This window comes from Salvelinus sp. IW2-2015, linkage group LG4q.2 (genome assembly GCF_002910315.2).
Source record: "Salvelinus sp. IW2-2015 linkage group LG4q.2, ASM291031v2, whole genome shotgun sequence".
Classification (NCBI taxonomy): domain Eukaryota; kingdom Metazoa; phylum Chordata; class Actinopteri; order Salmoniformes; family Salmonidae; genus Salvelinus; species Salvelinus sp. IW2-2015.
Window position 1 is genome coordinate 3,183,977 of NC_036843.1, and position 20,518 is coordinate 3,204,494.

At 44.3% G+C, this 20,518-nt stretch overlaps 1 protein-coding gene across 1 annotated transcript in view; it reads left to right on the forward strand.

Annotated features, from left to right (window-relative positions):
• Positions 1-1,071: 1,071 nt before the first annotated feature.
• The window catches only part of LOC111963143 (filamin-A-interacting protein 1-like), a 38,063-nt gene continuing 18,616 nt past the window's right edge, over positions 1,072-20,518 (forward strand). The window contains exon 1 of the mRNA XM_023986381.2: positions 1,072-1,671. The gene's annotated coding sequence lies outside the window, so the exon portion shown is untranslated. The remainder of the gene's footprint in view (positions 1,672-20,518) is intronic.

The following is a 20,518-nucleotide window of genomic DNA, read 5'->3' on the forward strand; positions in this document are numbered from 1 at the left end:
TACAACACATTTAGCTCAGCAAGCTAATTTAGTTTATTTTTATGTAAGCGGTCTGGGCTGTAAGCTGTCTAACTGCCAAAGTCCTGAAGAACCTGGCAGCCCCAGCCCTCGCTAGCTCAGCAACTGGCAGTGTCTTGGACTGCCTCTGGGGTGGGTTGGAGTGGCTGGCCGTGCTGGACTTTCCCAGCATGGGAGAGAGAAAAGTGGCATGTCACTGGGCACAAACTGGTTGAATCAATGTTGTTTCAAAGTAATATGAATATTGTGTCCATGGGAACCAGGGCTATCATTCATTTTGATCTACGGTGTCCACAGATTTATAAGTGAAAATGTCGGTCGGAACCGGTACCAGACCTACGCAGATCCCCTAAACAGGTTTTTACTCCTGAAATGTATGCTTGTCATAACAAAGGGGTTGAATACTTACTGACTCAAGACATTTCAGCTTTCCATTTTTATATTAATTTGTAAAAATTCTGAAAAACATAATTCCACTTTGACATTTTGCCTAAGAACAGCCCTTAGCCCTGGTATATTGGCCATATACCACACCCCCTCGTGCCTTATTTCTATTTACTCTACACATTCTCGTTCTGAACTTCTCACAAAAGTGAGACGGGTGTGACTTTGTGACAATGACCACACGAGCAGCCTATCTGATTTCACAGCTCTACCTCAGACACCACCAAAGCACCAGCTATGCGGGTGTCGGCTATCGCTGGTTAACGTGTGATCTGATCTAGGCCTTTTCTGTGCTTTTAAATGGTTGATGACAACTAAACCAAAAATCATAATTCTTTTGTTGGAATTTGGTTGTGCTTTTAGTTGTAACACATTAGGAATTCAACAAACTTCTGGCTGTCTTTTTGAGTGGGTGAATAAAGGTTGAAATGTCATTGATCAACGTCTCAACCAAATATTACCCACATTTCCATGTTGAAATGACGTGGTATGCCCAGTGGGATAGCTCAGCTGTCAAGAGTGAAGAGGGGAGCCAGGGAGCCAGCTAACCAGGCAGCGAGCCTCCAAACAAACGGCTTCAACAGCTAACAACTCCTAGTGACTGCAGCAGAGTAGCTAAATATACACCCATGCTTTAGACTCCGTCTACACACTGAAAGACTGGGGACAAAGGAAGAGTAAATGAAAAGACCTGGACATGTGACAAAGGACATCATACTGCTGCACCTCTCTCTCCCTGCTGAGCAAAGGCTCCTTTCAAACACAGACTTCCTCACCCTTACTCCCTTCCATTCTCTCTCTGTCACAAGCACTCCCTCACTCTCCTCAAAGAGTATATTTCCTTGGCTGACTTACAGAGAAAGAGAAAGGGGAGAGAGAGAGAGAGGGGAGAGTGTAAAGAGAATGTGTGTATGAGAGAGGGGAGTAGGGAGAGTGGATAAGCGAGTAGAGCGAGAGAGAGACCCAGATCTCTTTGCTGTAGCATTTTCTTCTTGACCTGGAATCCTAGAGGAGGAGAAATGAGAGAGCAGAGCTGGTCCGTGTGATGGCATTCACTCTGTAACAAGGCAGATGAACATGAGTAGTAGTGAGAAGAGGAATAAGAAGAGGTCGTCAGAGGACATCGACATACAGAAGGACAGACTGAGTCTCCTGCAGGATTACCTTCAGCACCACTCCAAACCTAACCCTGGGGACCAGAAAGAGCAGGTAAGAAAGTACAGGTAACTGTCTTCTACATAGTGCGCATTAAGTAGTGAAAGCATGCATCTCTCCTCTCTAAACAGTTAAACCATTTGCCCGTGCCGTGGCAGGAGCTAAGCTTATCAGCTGAAATGCTCTAGTATTATGAGTTTGAAATGCAGAGAGGACTATTACTGTTGCTGGACTTTGCCAGTGCTGTTCTGCACTGATATACTGTAGGTTAGGGAGTAATGTGTGTCGGGAATACGATCTATTTCAATGGACTGTGGCTGCCTGCTTTGTGCAGTATGAATGGGTTAAAACCCATGATGTCCACATGAATTAAAACACATTCAGTTGATGACATGTTTTTTAAGAGAGTAAAGGTATTTTGACTGTTCTCAGGAGGTAGAATAGTTATTAGCAAGGAGCTAGACACAGGCACTGTGACAGCACACACCGGAAAGAGAGAGTCATTAATCTAGCATTTCCTATAAATCACTACTTATTCCTCTGTCATTGTTATGTAAAAGCAGTGTGAGAAACCCTTCTAGCATTTAACTAGTGAGAAGAACTTTCTGAGGACTTCAAGCTGACAACGTAATCCAGACAAATGATGTTCTCCTGAGATATTTAGGCTGGAAGATAAGGAACAACTAATCCAGATTCCTCTGTTCAGATCTCTTCCCTGAACCTTGTCTAGGGGGGCTCAACTTTCTACCTGGTTATTAATTCATTTGAGTGATGTTAAATTATTTCATTTATCACCATGCCATAAATCACAGAACATTCATGTACATTTGGTTCTCATGAACTGCAATCCATTTGTCAAGGCATACATCACACTGTCTAGCTGAGCCAAAATGAAATGTGCAACATCTCTCTTTTAAAGGGTTAAAGGCAGTGCAGTACAGGCATACTTTAGGTTAACTGTCATTCATCTCCTCAGCACCTATCTGTCTCTGTCGTGCTCCTAATCCAGACCAGCTCTGGGAGAGAGAGGAGAGATACTTGAGCTTTTCCCACTCGAGCTGATGTGGTCCTCCAGCACTTATTGATATCATGGTAGATACATAGAGGAGGGGAGAGAGAGATTTCCGCCATGAACATTTTTGGCACTTTGTCCAGGTCAGGGATAAGGAGATCCTTTCCAAATGTTTGCGTCAGTAGTTAACTTTACACATGTGAGCGTTTTGCTTCCAGGGGTCACCACAGTTCATTCACATACCTGTGAGAATCAGACACAGTATTAAAACTGGTCCGGTGTTTTACAATGTTTGAAGAGTTATTAAGTCAGACAGACCAAGCTAAATCATATACGTGCCACAGGTGCAGAGAGGGCACTTGCTTACTCAAACTGCTTCCCCTTCCACTGAGTATGCCGTTGTCACAGAGCATCTCACGTCACTACATAATTATGATATTGCATCACTTCCTTCTGATCATTGAGATGACAAGGACATGGCTAAGCTGTGAGGTAATGTAGCTGTGAGGTAATGTAGCTCTATCAGCTGTGGAAGACAACACAGCACAATAGTGAATGTACATCCAGTACTGTTCCTGCAAGGTACATCATGCACTAGGCTTTGGAATGTCTAGATTGTTGGATAGAACGTATCCAATATTCTACCTATAGAGAGTGCATAAGGGGTGATTATATCCCCTGGGCATGTGTCCACTGTCCAGTGCACTGCCATCAGCACCAGACCTGGGATAACTACAGTTTTAACTACGCTTTGGGGAAAGTAACTATTCCAGGGGAATAAATAGTTACTTTGGAGGTGACTACAACTATTTGAATACAGATCCCAAAAAGTACTACTTTCTAAAACTATTTGAATACAGATCTCAGAAAGTGACTACTTTTCAAAACTTTTTTAATGCAGATCTGAGAAAGCAACTACTTAAAAACAATTTTTGAATACAGATCTCAGGAAGTGGATATCTTTCTGGAACTATTGGATTGGCCGCTTTCAACTAATGGCAGGGCTGTATCTGAAACTGCATGTTGAAGATAGAAATAGAATGAATAGAGCACACACAATCTCCTGCACTATTCCAATCTATCTCAGAGTCATATTTGAAGAGTTTTGTTCCAAAACGCTATATACCCTCTGTGACTTCTAGGAAGATTTTAACACACTCATCCCCAAAAATTCTCCAAGTTTTCACCATCATTGTAAAGTTTGTTGCTTGGACGAAGTTATTTCTGAAGATAATTATTTATTTCAGGTGATTAGTGATTCATTTACAGGTCAACCCTGTTATGTGAACTGAACTCTCGTTTTAATGTGATGAAACCATTCCTTAAAAAAAAAAGAAGATCAAATACATCTCTGGAATGTATTTTAAGGCTTTACATGCGTTTAGCAAAGCTGCAAATGTACAGTATCTACATGTATTTGAAATACATTTTTTGCCATTGATATTGAAAAAATCTATAAATGCAACATGCAGCAATTTCAAGGTTTTACTGAGTTAAAGTTCATATGAGGAAATCAGTCAATTGAAATTAATTCATTAGGCCCTGATCTATGGATTTCACATGACTGGGAAAACAGATATGCATCTGTGTATCAGAAAACCAGTCAGTATCTGGTGTGACCACCGTTTGCCTCATGCAGCGTGACACATCTCCTTCGCGTAGAGTTGATCAGGCTGTTGATTGTGAACTGTGGAATGTTGTCCGACTCCTCTTCAATGGCTGTGTGAAGTTGCTGGATATTGGCGGGAACTGGAACATGCTGTCGTACATGTCGATCCAGAGGATCTCAAACATGGGTGACATGTCAGGTGTGTCTGCATGCCATGGAAGAACTGGGACATTTTCAGCTTCCAGGAATTGTGTACAGATCCTTGCGATATGGGGCTGTGCATTATCATGCTGAAACAAGAGGTGATGGCAGCGGATGAATGGCACGACAATGGGCCTCAGGATCTCATCATGGTATCTCTGCGGATTCAAATTGCCGTCGATAAAATGCAATTGTGTTCGTTGACCGTAGTTTATACCTGCCCATACCATAACACCATCGCCACCATGCTGGCACTCTGTTCACAACGTTGACATCAGCAAACCGTTCACCCACACGACGCCAGACGTCTGCCCGGTACAGTTGAAACCGGGATTCATCCGTGAAGAGCACACTGCTCCAGCGTGCCAGTGGCCATCGAAGGTGAACATTTGACCACTGAAGTCAGTTACAACGCCGAACTGCGGTCAGGTCAAGACCCTGGTGTGGAAGACTAGCACGCAGATGGTTTCAGGTGTTCCCGCAGGTGAATAAGCCGGATGTGGAAGACCTGGGCTGGCGTGGTTATATGGGGTCTGCGGATGTGAGGCCAATTGGACGTACTGCCAAATTCTCTAAAACGATGTTGGCGGCGGCTTATGGTAGAGAAAATAACATTACATTCTATGGCAACAGCTTTGGTGGATATTCCTGCAATCAGCATGCCAATTGCACACTGTCAAAACTTGAGACATGTGGCATTGTTGTGATTTTGTATTCTTCCCAGCACAAGGTGCACCTTTGTAATGATCATGCTGTTTAATCAGCTTCTTGATATGCCACACCTGTCAGGTGGATAGATTATCTTGGCAAAGGAGAAATGCTCACTAACAAGGATGTAAACACATTTTGCACAACATTTGACAGAAGTAAGCTTTTTGTGCATACGGAACATTTCTGGGATATTTTATTTCAGCTCATGAAACATTGGACCAACACTTTACATGTTGCATTAATATTTTGTCCAGTGTAGATTGAAATGTATTTTTTTCCTCATATGGATAGCAACAGAGGTCTGCTTCACGTGGCCAACTCTATGGTCCAACTCATCACTCCTGTGACATTTAGAAGGCATGCTTCTTCCTATAGTGTGTTGTGGGTGTGGGCCAGAGGAAGAAGGGGAGGACCATCCTCCTTAGTGAATTTCATAAAAATGTCAATTTTAAAACATTTAAAAAGTTATTATTTTAGATAAAACTATACTAAATATAATCACGTCACCAAATATTAGATTAAAACACACTATTTTGCAAAGAAAGTCTACAGTAGCCTCAACAGCACTATGTAGGGTAGCACCATGGTGTAGCCGGATGACAGCTAGCTTCTGTCCTCCTCTGGATATATTGACTTCAGTACAAAACCTAGGAGGCTCACGGTTCTCACTACCCATCGATAGACTTAAACAGTAATTATGACAACTTCCGGAGGACGTCCTCCAGCCTATCAGAGCTCTTGCAGCATAAACTGACATGTTGTCCACCCAATCAAAGGATCAGAGAACTACTGAAAGCATAAGCTACAGCTAGCTAGCACTGCAGTTTATAAAATATGGTGAGTAGTTGACTCAAAGAGAGAGAAAGACAATAGTTGAACAGTTTTGAACAAATTCATTTCTTCCAAAATGAAGGAGAAGCAAGAGCGAAATAGAGAGAGAGTTTGTCTTTTTTTTAAACTTTCAGTTTCACTTACTTAGCTAGCAAATGCAGCTAGCTAGTTTAGCCTACTGAAACACTCTGCTCCAACAGAGGGATGCTTACTGACAATACACTAACATTACTGCATGATTGTAGCGGGTTTACTAACGCGTTAGTTCTATTAGCTATTAGCTGACTATTACGTTACTTTAGTTAATATGGTGACAACGAGGCTGTTTCTATAGGTTTGGCTTGGGAAGGCATTTTCGCATGGTCACATACAGCTGATTTGTTGTGCATTGAAGTCCACAAGCGAAGGAAGGAAAGGGAATACAATGTGGCTGTTATGAAAGTGAACTCTGTTCACGCATGATCAGGGTGCATTCGTTTAGCTGATTCTGTTGAGAAACATTTCTTAAACAGAAGCAAACAGAACAAAACAGGGATAAACATACCTAAATTTGTCCAATAGAAATTCTCATTTGCAACTGTTGGACTAATGTCACCTGAAATTTGTCTCTCGACCTGTGTGCACCTACGTTGTAAACTTTCATTCATAGGCAAGGTTGTAGCAATCTCATGATGGGTATAGGGAACATTTATGTACAGTAGTAGACTATCATGTAGTCGCCTAGACCTATCGATGTTACATTGAACTGGGTGAATAGAATATGAATGAGAGTCATCCAATATGCTGTAAAGGAAATAAGGCTCATAAGAAAAAGGTCCTCCCTCATCTTAAACTGCACTGACCGCCACTGGGCCAAACTGCCTATAGTGTGTTGTGGGAGTGGCACCAGACTGCCTATGTTTTATTTTTTATTTTTTAAACTTTTATTTAACTAGGCAAGTCAGATAACCTCTACAGGATCGGTGGGTCCCCCACAGGACTGTTGAGCTAACGTAGGATAATGTGATTAGCATGAGGTTGTAAGTAACAAGAACATTTCCCAGGACATAGACATATCTGATATGGGCAGAAAGCTTACATTTTTATTAATCTAACTGCACTGTCCAATTTACAGTAGCTATTACAGTGAAATAATACCATGCTATTGTTTGAGGAAAGTGCACTGTTATGAAAATGTATTAATAAACCAATTAGGCACATTTGGCCAGTGTTGATACAACATTTTGAACAGAAATACAATGGTTCATTGGATCAGTCTAAAACGTTGCACATACACTGATGTCATCTGCTGGCCAAAATCTAAATTGCACCTAGGCTGGAATAATACATTATGGCCTTTCTCTTGCATTTCAATGATGATGGTACAAAGAAAATACTAAAAAAACGCTGATCTAATGTGTTATATTCTCCTACATTAATTTCACATTTCCACAAACTTCAAAGTGTTTCCTTTCAAATGATCTCAAGAATATGCATATCCTTGCTTCAGGTCCTGAGCTACAGGCAGTTAGATTTGGGTATGTCATTTTAGGAGAAAATTGAAAAAAAGGGTCGGATCCTTTAAGAACAAATTCTTACTAACAATGACGGCCTACCACGGCCAAACCCTAACACCAGATGACGCAGGGCCAACTGTGCGCCGCCCTATGGGACTCCCAATCACGGCCCGTTGTGATACAGCCTGGAGTGTGTTGTGGTGGTGGGCCAGACTACAGGAAGGGTGTTGTGGTAGTGGGGGAGGTTGGAGGAGTGACCCTGACCCTGGTTGTGGCCAGACAGAGGGTGCTGGGGCTGGTCACTATTCTCCCAGTGTGGTGCAGCCTTCACACCTGGTGGGGAGACTCAGCAACAGCTGTCCCCGACCCGTGTTGTCCCCATCACCCCTATCACTAGACCCTAAGTCATGAATGTAAAGAATGTGTCCCAGACCTGGGTTTTACATAGAATGGATGCAGGTTACATTTCCATGTTTTGAAGTATAAAGAATAACCACAGTGCTTCAGCAGCATAAATTGAATGGCCATGCAGTTGATGGTCTTTGCTCTTTGATAAAGCTCAATGTGAATCAACATGACATTCTACTAATATTGTGACTGGAGAAGTCCTCTCTTTCTATATGATATCTAAAAGGAACCCTAAGCCTTCTGTATGTCACATACAGTACCAGTCAAAAGTTTGAACACACCTACTCATTCAAGGGTTTTTCTTTATTTTAACTATTTTCTACATTGTAGAATAATAGTGAAGACATCAAACTATGAAATAACACATATTGAATCATGTAGTAACCAAAAAAGAGTGTGCAAAGCTGTCATCAAGGCAAAGGGTAGCTACTTTGAAGAATCTCAAATATAAAATATATTTTGATTTGTTTAACACTTGTTTGGTTACTACATGATTCCATATGTGTTATTTCATAGTTTTAATGTTGTAACGATCGTCGTTACGTGAAAGAGAGGAGGACCAAATTGCAGCGTGGTACGTTTCCATATTTATTGGAATACTTAACAACACGAACAAAACAATAAACAAAAAATGAAACTAACGACGCTACAGACCTGAACATGTGAACATAGAGACAATGAACGCAACGAACAGGAACAATCACCCACAAACAAACAGTGAAAAACAGCCTACCTTAATATGGTTCCCAATCAGAGACAATGACAAACACCTGCCTCTGATTGAGAACCATATTAGGCCAAACAATAAAGCCAACATAGAAACACAAAACATAGAATGCCCACCCAGCTCACGTCCTGACCAACCAAACAAAGACTAAACAAAGGAAATAAGGTCAGGAACGTGACAAATGTCTTCACTATCTTCACTGAAGAAAACCCTTGAATGAGTAGGTGTGTCCAAACCTTTGACTGGTACTGTATTTATCTATATAGGTCATCAGTATCTTGTGTCATTGCAAATGGTTCTGACCCTATTCCAACTGACCTTCTCCGTCTCTTCTAGCTAGAAATAGTAGTCATGCAAAGAAACTGGCTGCTGAACTTTTGAAAGGTTTGTGTATTGAGACTTCGAATTCTCCTGAAGAGAGACTTACTGTAGTAATCAGTGATCTCAACCAGGCTGCTCCTCTCTTCCTCCCTCATTCAGGTTGAGGGAGTGACAGCATGATGGACTTCTGGAGAGTTCCGTTTGTTCTCTGATGTCATCGATTTGGACAGTTTTGCACATTGTTGACTGCACCATGACTCTGAGATAGAGCTGCCTTATCACCGTGGTTTCTGAGTTTTCAGTGTCTGCACTGGCTGACTGCTGGAGCTCTTGAGTTGGACAGACTCAAGTTAGACAAAATGTGTATCGCTTTCTTCCAGCAGTGTGAAACGATCATGTAATGTCATGTAATATTATGTTATGTCATGTCATGCCATGTTATACATGGACAGATCAGTGCAGACCATTTGAACTGTATGGAATTTCATGCAGAGACCACCTGGCTGGGCCTGTGGAATTCCGGAGTGGTTCAGTGCAATTCTAATTTTAGACTTCAGAGAAATGACTGACTTCATGATTTAGTGTGTAAGTCTACTGTATCTGAGTGTGCTTCACCCATGTCTAATTTGCAGACTCTATGGCCTTTATGCAACATCCTGAACATGACCCATGATCCCACGCCCCTCAGAATCTCCTTTTAAACGTTATATCCAATCATGTCACGTTACTCAAGGAATTTGGTTCTTGATTGGTTGGTGTTCATTTACAGATTCTGTAAACCTACTCCATGTTGCTCCCTAAATAGATCAAATGAATTGGGTTGCTACCCAGCACAGTAGAGTTGTGAAGATCACATCTACTGTGAGATGCAACACATGCAAACTTCAAATCAATCAAATCACATGAGCCATATACAACAGGTGTAGACCTTACTGTGAAGTGCTTACTTACAAGCCCTTAACCAACAGTACAGTTCCTTGTTCAGAACATATGGAGATACTTGTATGTGCACATTTAGGCCTATGTGAATTGCATATTATTTGATAGGCCTACTGCGTACAGTAATAGGGCATACTAGCTGACCCATCTTCATCTACTGAAGGTCCTTCCCTGTACAACTTCTGTCACTCATGTATTCATACAGTGTCTTCCTTTTGTCATACCACTTGACTTTTTCCACATTTTGTTACGTTACAGCCTTATTCTAGAATTGATTAAATTCAATCTTTTCCTCATCAATTTACACACAACACCCTATAATGACAAAACAAAAACAGATTTTTATAAATTTTTGCAAATGCAGAGAGATCCTTGATGAAAACCTTCTACAGAATGATTAGACCTTAGACTGGGGCGAACGTACACCTTCCAACATGCCAACGACCCTAAGCACACAGCCAAGACAACGCAGAAGTGGCTTCGGGACAAGTCTCTGAATGCCCTTGAGTGGCCCAGCCAGAGCCCGGACTTGAACCCGATTGAACATCTCTGGAGAGACCTGAAAATAGCTGTGCAGCGACGCTCCCCATCCAACCTAACAGAGCTTGAGAGGATCTGCAGAGAAGAATGGGAGAAACTCCCCAAATACAGGTGTGCCAAGCTTGTAGCGTCATACCCAAGAAGACTCATGGCTGTATTTGCTGCCAAAGGTGCTTCAACAAAGTACTGAGTAAAGGGCCTGAACACTTATGTAAATGTGATTTTTCCAGGGTTCTTTAAACAGGTGTTGCTTTGTCATTATAGGGTACTGTGTGTAGATTTATGAAGGGGAAAAAACGATTTAATCCATTTTAGAATAAGGCTGTAAGTTAACAAAATGTGGAAGAAATCAAGGGGTCTGTATACTTTCCAAATGCACTGCACATGGCACTGTTAAGACACTGTGGTCCTCATGTTGAAGAGCCCGTGTTTGCTAATGGTGGAACCTCTAAATTTAACCAATGCAATCAGAAGACTGTGATGATGAAGGGGATACTATGAGTTGAAACCTGGTAGGGAAATGACATTGCTCTGGCATGATGACATGTCAGGTGTAATAAATATTGATGTATTGAGTATAAATAGAAGTAGATCACTAGATGTACCATTTCAAAACGTATGTAAAGTAGCCAACAAGACAGGAACGATGACTACAAGGAACTCTATTCCACATCAAGTAACTCAAGCGAGCAGTAAAATCTGATTTAAAAAACATAAAACTACATGTTATGGAACAACACGGACTGTGAAGAGACACACACACACAGGCACACACACATACGCACACACGCGAACACACACACTCTACACAAACATACATTGTAATGTTGCAATATTTTTGTATTGTGGTATTATACATATTGTATTGTAGATATGCAGTGGTATAGTAGTGGTGAAATAATGTGTTCTATTATATACACATTTTTCTTGTTAATCTTGTTTGGACCCCAGGACGATTAGCCTTGGCAGCAGCTAAGGGGGATCCTTAATAGATACAAATACAAAATGTCAGCAGGGACCATCATCTCTGAACTTTTAAGAAATTCCAAGTGAAATAAACAGAATTTCCATGTGTAATGTAATGCTATGACATCAATCAACGAGAAATGTGTATAATGTAAGTGTGATCAGCTGTCTCAACCGACAACAGACGTCATCACTCTTCAGTTTAACAAAATTTGTCTCTGGAACACGTCTGTTAGGACCTCAAAGGTCATTGTTTGTCTGCAAAGGAATGTGTCTGCAGAAAGCTGAGACAGACCAATTTGTACCACTACATGGGAAATAGGGAGTGGGACTTGTAAAAACTGTAATACTAATATTTGATTCTAGACAATTTCTTCCACATTCACGAGTCAAGTTTGATTGAAATATCCGTTCATTGAAATTCTGGTATTTTCTGGCGAGGTCATGTTTTCCTTGTTAAGATGGAAGAGCCTTGGGATCTCATTGCATTTTATAAGTGTCTGCAGGCGTGGTACATTGCCAAACTCCTTCGTGCTGAGGCACAGTTCCCAGCCCATATTTAGTCACGTTGGATTCATAGCGTGGATATATCAAACTCCCCAAATCAAACTATTGATTTTTCCAAATACTTTGGAGGGTCCCTGGAATCCCGGCAGCTGCTGGCACTAGTGTCTCAGGAAGTAGGAGCTATCTATTTACCATTGCTGACATTACAGGCCTAATAAGGACCATTCAGCTATGCAGAAGAACCCCTGGAGGAGCGCTGGCGCTGGCACTGGCAGAGGAGGTACAGGCCTCACACAAACAACACCAACGCTAGAGAGGTCTGGGAAAGAGATCATATCCACTGGCTCAATCAGGCTCTCCAACTAAGTTTGGACACGTCGTGGTCGAAATTTAGATTGTATGTACAGTATGTGGTGGAGCTGTAGCCAAACTTTGTTACTTTTTTAATGATCATTTGACCAGTATGTTGTGTCCCAACCTAAAGTGGTGGGACTCCCCCTAAGTATGTCTGTTCATTTGCTGATCATGGCTATAGTGATGGGGATCATTTTTCTACAGCATTGACCAGGAGCATGTGTGTACCCTGAGTGACAGCTGGTCATGACCGCCAGGGTCTGGCTGGCTATGTGGGAGTAGACATGGGGGACCCAACCTTACTTTAGTCCCAGGCCTCCACTGGCCCCACAGATCATTAGGCCCTGGCCTTCTCATCAGAGGGAACTTGGGTGTTTGATGCAAGCAGTCACACAGTAACATACTACAGATGACTTGGATTCCATGGACGTGTGGGAATTCTGGTCAGGGGTACCCGGAGAGGGCTCATTGTCCATTTGATCAGCTCCCTCTCCCATTAGGGAAGGTGGGAATGCAACATGCAGGAATGGAATGTGAGGCTTAGAGGCCAGGTGGCTTTAGAATCCCCATTTGCCCGCTAAGAATCTACTTTAATCACAACAGTTGCAAACCATTGCGCTGACATTTAGGGTCATCCTGTAAGAATCTGATGGAAATGTTTATAGAAAAGTTAAGGGTATAGAGAAGGTCTTGTTACGCCTTGGTGAAGTTGGAGTAATAGATCAATATCCTGATCCTGGTCTGTTTCAATCAACAGTCTTATCTATCTAACCTCAGTTCCTTGTGAATGTTGGGCTTTTCACGGCTCAATCAGCTCATTACTACTGAATCAAAGTAATGCATGTCCCAGCTGACAGTATTACACAATACCCACGGAAATGTGGGAATAAGAAACGGTTTAATTAAACTGTGCTGGAGGAAAAATAATAGTGTCCTTGGAGTTTGGAATCATAGGTGGAAGCCAAAGGAGCCAGAAGTTGGAGCTGAAGTGTTTATCCAAAGTTAAATGGAAGATGAACGCCAGAGAGACTAGGGAGAAGTGATACTTTACTCTAAAAAGCTGTTGCATAGATACATAACTGGAAGTTTGCATGTACTTCAATAACAAATGCAAGTGACACATTGACTGCCCTCAAGTTCATGTCCTGAGCAAGAGTTCAAAACATTATCCAGAGTTATGTTTTGAAATGTATGGGAGAAGTATGAGGACTCAAGATATGGTCAGCATTGATTGTGTCTGATTCCCCTCTGACCTCTTACACCCTCTCTTAACTCTATTTTTAAACCAGACAAAAGCCACATAAGCATGTGTGGTCAGGTGAGAGCCACTGTAGGCCAACTACTGGTGGCCAACTACTGGTGGCCAACTACTGGTGGCCAACTACTGGTGGCCAACTACTGGTGGCCAACTACTGGAGGCCAACTACTGTAGGCCAACTACTATAGGCCAACTAACGTAAACTCACTCACTTTTGTACATCGCCTTGGTCCGTACAATTGACCTTATTTTAGCGCCCCAAAAACGTAATACTTCCAGATCAACTGTAATGTCAATACCATTGTAAAGAACACTTTCTCCCCTTTCCAACAAAATAAATGACATGACCCTGACGCTGCCCGTTTCTGCATGATTCAAGCAGGCAATGAGCCCCGTCGGGTCTTTTTAAAAATGGCGGGTGGGGAAGCGAAACTAATGCGTGATAGTAAGAAGGAGAGATGTTGTGTGGGAAAATTGCTTTTTTTCACTCGATCTGTCCAACTTATCACCTTAAAAATGTAAATAAAACACTATAAAGAGTTTATATAATGTGTCATTACATACCTATTTGAAGGTTTGTGTCGAATTTGAATCGGTTTTTAGGGCGGTGCTAAAGTGATCTTCAGAAGTAAACAGTTTTTTTGAGAGTCGTGATCGCTTGCAGTGACGACGCAAAATATGACTAGGTATCCCCTCCTTACCCCCGTCACTGTCCATTTCTTGTTTTTAAACGATGAGAGAAGTGCTACACCTAGTGGAGAGAGATTGTAAGACAGAAATAGTTGCTTTATGCGTGCTGTACGTTACGGCATGACACGTCACGATGTAACGGAGGGTCAGTTTTTTCAACTTTTCTCCAATACTATAGAGCCATTACCATGACGATCAACGCTTGAATAGAAACCTAGTTCACACCCCCGATTTTGAAGTCAACACAGTCGCTACAGTCCCATTAGTTTTCTTTGTAGCCTCGTTTGAATGTCGCGGTTGCGCACATTTGTACGGAATGGGGTGAGTTTACTTACTGTAGGCCAACTTCATTTTCCACTACCACTCATGATCGCACGGCAACGCTGATCACTATTTGCGTGTGTTAGAAGTGTTGGTAAGAAATGTTGGTCAGAAGTGTTGGTCAGAAGCTGTGTGACTCAACAAGGCAGGGCATCTCACACCAGTGTTTGGATAGAGAGGCTTTACTGAGCATTACTGTGAAGCACTGAGGTTAGAATAACGGCGGCTCTCAGTCCTCTCAGTCCACTGGCTCTCACCTGATCACACATGCTTATGTGTGTCCATCTAGTGTATCCATCTACTGTAGGGGGGGGGTTGTCGGAAACATGTGGAGTACTGTAGGTGTTTCATCACCAAGGCACAGAGTCGGACATTGGTGCCTCTTTATCCCTGGCTGCACCTCTCCTGGCAGGGCTGCAAAAGTGGCATAGCAGTGGATACTGGGTAGTTTACTTCGCAAGAGACAATCACTTCAGTTTGCCTCGATGTGATATTATTATACTGTAATGCATTGTAGGGCAAGGAAAGCGGTCGGAGTAGCCTAATTCAACACTTCAGAGGTTTTCCTTCTCTCTTATTTTAGAAAGCTTTTAACTAGTGCTCTTTTCCCTAAACCCTTTCTTAAACCTGGATCTTTATCCATGAACAGTGGAGATTAAAGTATATTGGTTTCAGATGTCATTAGGTCATTCTGATCAGACAGCGTTCTTAGAGTCAGACCACTACTAAAGAGGAAGATAAGCATTGTCCCTGAGCAGTGAACTGAAACCTCCAGTGAACCACTGTCAAAACCCTGTACTTCACACATACAAGTACCAGTCAAAAGTTTGGACACACCTACTCATTCAAGGGTTTCTCTTTATTTTGACTATTTTCTACATTGTAGAATAATAGTGAAGACATCAACACTTTTACATAACACATATGGAATCATGTAGTAACCAAAAAAGTGTTAAACAAATCAAAATATATTTTAGATTTTAGATTCTTCAAAGTAGCAACTCCTTGCCTTGGTGACAGCTTTGCACACTCTTGGCATTCTTTCAACCAGCACTCCATCACTCTCCTTGGTCAAATAGTCCTTACACAGCCTGGAGGTGGGTTTTGGGTCATTGTCCTGTTGAAAAACAAATGATAGTCCCACTAAGCCCAACCCAGATGGGATGGCGTATCTGTCACGTTCCTGACCTGTTTTCCCTTGTTTTTGTATTTGTTTAGTATGGTCAGGGCGTGAGTTGGGGTGGGCATTCTATGTTATGTGTTTCTATGTTGGGTTCTTTACAATTAGCCTGATATGGTTCTCAATCAGGGGCAGGTGTTTTACGTTTCCTCTGATTGAGAACCATATTAAGGTAGGCTGTTCTCACTGTTTGTTTGTGGGTGATTGTTCCTGTGTCAGTGTTTGTACCACCCGGGGCTGTTTCGTTTCGTTTCGTTTAGTTTCGTTTAGTTTCGTTTGTTAGTCTGTTCCTGTTCCTGTTCATTGCGTTCTTCGTTGTCTGTAAGTTCACATGTTCAGGTCTTGTAACGTCGTTTATTGTTTTGTAGTTTATTAAGTGTTTTTTTCGTCTTCGTTATTATTATTTAAATAAATCATTATGTCTTCATACCTCGCTGCATATTGGTCCGATCCTTGCTCCTCCTCAGACGAGGAGGAGAACGAACGTGACAGAATTACCCACCATAACAGGACCAAGCAGCGTGATAAGCGGCAGCAGGAACAGCGCAAGGAGGAATGGCAATGGGAGCAAAATCTGGACTACACTACGTGGAAAGAGATCGACAGGTGGGCGATCGACCCAGGGAGAATGCCGGAGCCCGCCTGGGATTCTCTGGCGCAGGGGTCTGTGAGGAGGATACCGGCAATGGAGGCAGCACGACGACGCGGTAGGAAGCCTGTAAGTCAAGCCCAAAAATTTATTGGGGGGGCTACAACGGAGTGTGGCGAAGTCAGGAAGGAGACCTGCGCCAACTCTCCGTGCTTACCGTGGGAAGCGAGAGTACGGGCAGACACCGTGTTATGGCGTAGAGCGCATGGTGTCTCCTGTACGTGTGCATAGCCCGGTGCGGGTTATTCCACCTCCCCGCACTGGCAGGGCTAGATTGGGCATTGAGCCAGGTGCCATGAAGCCGGCTCAACGCGTCTGGTCTCCAGTGCGTCTCCTCGGGCCGGCATACATGGCACCAGCCTTACGCATGGTGTCCCCGGTTCGCCAACACAGCCCAGTGCGGGTTATTCCACCTCCCCGCACTGGTCGGGCTACGGGGAGCATTCAACCAGGTAAGGTTGGGCAGGCTCAGTGCTCAAGGGAGCCAGTACGCCTGCACGGTCCGGTATATTCCGGCGCCACCTCCCCGCCCAGCCCAGTACCACCAGTGCCAACACCACGCACCAGGCTTCCAGTGCGTCTCCAGAGCCCTGTTCCTCCTCCACGCACTCGCCCTATGGTGCGTGTCTCCAGCCCGGTACCACCAGTTCCGGCACCACGCACCAAGACTCCTATGCGTCTCCAGAATCCTGTGCGTCATGTTGCTGCTCTCCGCACTACAGCCTTGAGGTGCGTGTCCTTAGCCCGGTACTCCAGTTCCGGTACCACGCACCAGGCCTACTGTGCGCCTCAGCCGCCAGAGTCTGCCGTCTGCCCAGCGCTATCTGAGCTGCCTGCCTGCCAGAGCCGTCTGCGCTGTCCGTCTGCCCAGCGTCACCTGCACTGCCCGCCTGCCCAACGCCGTCTGAGCTGTCCGTCTGCCAAGCGCCGCCTGCGCTGCCCGTCTTGCCAGAGCCGCCTGAACTGCCCGTCTGTCCTGAGCCTTCAAAGCCCCCGTCTGTCCTGAGCCTTCAAAGCCGCCGTCTGTCCTGAGCCGCTAGAGCGTCCGTCAGTTCAGGAGCCGCTAGAGCCGTCCGCCAGACAGGAGCCGCTAGAGACCGTCCGCCAGACACGAGCAGCCAGAGCCGCCCGCCAGACAGGAGCAGCCAGAGCCGCCCGCCAGACAGGAGCAGCGAGAGCGCCCGCCAGACAGGAGCAGCGAGAGACCGCCCGCCAGACAGGAGCAGCCAGAGCCGTCCGCCAGACAGGAGCAGCCAGAGCGTCAGCCAGACAGGAGCAGCCAGAGCCGTCGGCCAGCCATGACCAGCCAGAGCCGTCGGCCAGCCATGACCAGCAGAGCCGTCGGCCAGCCATGACCAGCCAGAGCCGTCGGCCAGCCATGACAGCCAAGCGTCGGCCAGCCATGACAGCCAGAGCCGTCAGCCAGCAGAGCCGTCAGCCAGCCGTGACAAGCCAGAGCCGTCAGCCAGCCATGACCAGCCAGAGCCGTCAGCCAGTCATGACCAGCCAGAGCCGTCAGCCAGTCATGACCTGCCAGAGCGTCAGCCAGTCCGGAGCTGCCCTCAGTCCGGAGCATGCCCCTCAGCCGGAGCTGCCCCTCAGTCCGGAGCTGCCCTCAGTCCGGACTGCCCCTCAGTCCGGAGCTGCCCCTCAGTCCGGTGCTGCCCCTCAGTCGGTGTTGCCCCTTAGTCCGGTGCTGCTCCCTTAATCCAGTGGGGTTAATATGGAGGGTGGCCATTAGGAGGAGGCACGGAAGCGGGGATTGACTATGGTGGGGTGGGGACAACGTCCAGAGCCAGAGCCGCCACCTGGACAGATGCCCACCCAGACCCTCCCTAGATTTTAGGTTTGGTTGCGCCCGGAGTTCTCACCTTGAGGGGGGGTTCTGTCACGTTCCTGACCTGTTTCCCTTGTTGTGTATTGTTAGTTGTCAGGGCGTGAGTTGGGGTGGGCATTCTGTTATGTGTTTCTATGTTGGGTGCAAAGTATTAGCCTGATATGGTTCTCAATTAGGGGCAGGTGTTTTACGTTTCCTCTGATTGAGAACCATATTAAGGTAGGCTGTTCTCACTGTTTGTTTGTGGGTGATTGTTCCTGTGTCAGTGTTTGTACCACACGGGGCTGTTTCGTTTCGTTTCGTTTGTTAGTCTGTTCCTGTTCCTGTTCATTGCGTTCTTCGTTGTCTGTAAGTTCACATGTTCAGGTCTTGTAACGTCGTTTATTGTTTTGTAGTTTATTAAGTGTTTTTTTCGTTCGTTATTATTATTTAAATAAATCATTATGTCTTCATACCTTGCTGCATATTGGTCCGATCCTTGCTCCTCCTCAGACGAGGAGGAGAACGAACGTGACAGTATCGCTGCAGAATGCTGTGGTAGCCATGCTGATTAAGTGTGCCTTGAATTTTAAATACATCACAGACAGTGTCACCAGCAAAGCACTCCCACACCATCACACCTCCTCCTCCATGCTTCACGGTGAGAACCACACATGCGGAGATCATCCGTTCACCTACTCTGCATCTCACAAAGACATGGCGTTTGGAATCAAAAATCTCAAATTTGGACTCATCACACCAAGGGATAGATTTCCACCAGTCTCTTCTTATTGGTGTTCTTTATTAGTGGTTTCTTTGCAGCAATTTGACCATGAAGGCCTGATTCACGCAGTCTCCTGTGAACAGTTGATGTTGAGATGTGTCTGTTACTTGAACTCTGTGAAGCATTTATTTGGCCTGTAATTTATGAGGCTGGTAACTTTAATAAGTTCAGGAAACTCTGGGTCTTCCTTTCCTGTGGCGGTCCTCATGAGAGACAGTCCTCATCATAGCGCTTGATGGTTTTTGTGACTGCACTTGAAGAAACTTTCAAAGTTCTTGAAATGTTCCCGTATTGACTGACCTTCATGTCTTAAAGTAATGATGGACTGTTGTTTCTCTTTTCTTATTTGAGATGTTCTTGCCATAATTGTCACATCCTGATCTGTTTCACCTGTCTTTGTGCTTGTCTCCACCCCCCTCCAGGCGTCTCCCATCTTCCCCCATTACTCCCTGTGTATTTATACCTGCGTTTTCTGTTTCTCTGTTGCCTGTATGCCTTGTCCTGTCAAGTCCTACCAGCGTGTTCCTGTGTTTTCTGGCTCTAGTTTTTGTGTTACCTAGTCTTCCCAGTTCTGAACTTTCTGCCTGTCCTGACCCTAATCCTGCCTGCCGTCCTGTACCTGCCTGACTCTGATTTGGATTACGACTCTTTTCTGCCTTGACTCACCTTTTGCCTGCACCTTGTACTATAATAAACTCTGAGACTCGTACTATCCACCTCCTGTGTCTGCATCTGGGTCTTAGCCTGAGCCTTGATAATGATATGGACTTGGTCTTTTACCAAATAGGGCTATCTTTTGTATACCACCCCTACCTTGTCACAAAACAACTGATTGGCTCAAACGCATTAAGAAGGAAAGAAATTCCACAAATGAACTTTTAACAAGGCACACCTTTTAATTGAAATGCATTCCAGGTGACTACTTCATGAAGCTGGTTGAGAGAATGCAGAGAGTGTGGAAAGCTGTCATCAAGGCAAAGGGTGGCTACTTTGAAGAATCTCAAATATAACATATATTTTGATTTAACACTTTTTTTCTCACATGGGATGACGCTGGAGAGACGAAGCAGGTACATTTAATATAGAACGGACATTGAACGAGACAGGAACAACGTCAGCAAATGAGTAACACAAACAAAAAACAATTAATGCAGCAGCGGGGAACAGAGCAAGGGAACTGACAAATATAGGGGAGGAAATAAACAGGTGATGAGTGAGTCCAATATCGCTGATGCGCGTGACGAGGGAAAGCAGGTGTGCGTAATGGACGATAGGAGTGCGTGATGCAGGGCAGCCTGGCGCCCTGAAGCGCCAGGGGAGGGAAGAGCGGGAGCAGACGTGACATTTTTGGTGTCTACGTGATTCCATATGTGTTTTTTCATAGTTGTGATGTCTTCACTATTATTCTACAATGTAGAAAATAGTAAAAATAAAGAAAAACCCTTGAATGAGTAGGTGTTGTAAAACTTTTGACTGGTAGTGTGCATACAGTCATTGGTGCAGGCCTGGTTTGCACCCAGTCTCATAACTTTCCTATCGAACATCTTGTTTTCATCGAGGTTACAATGAGTTAGACTGTTC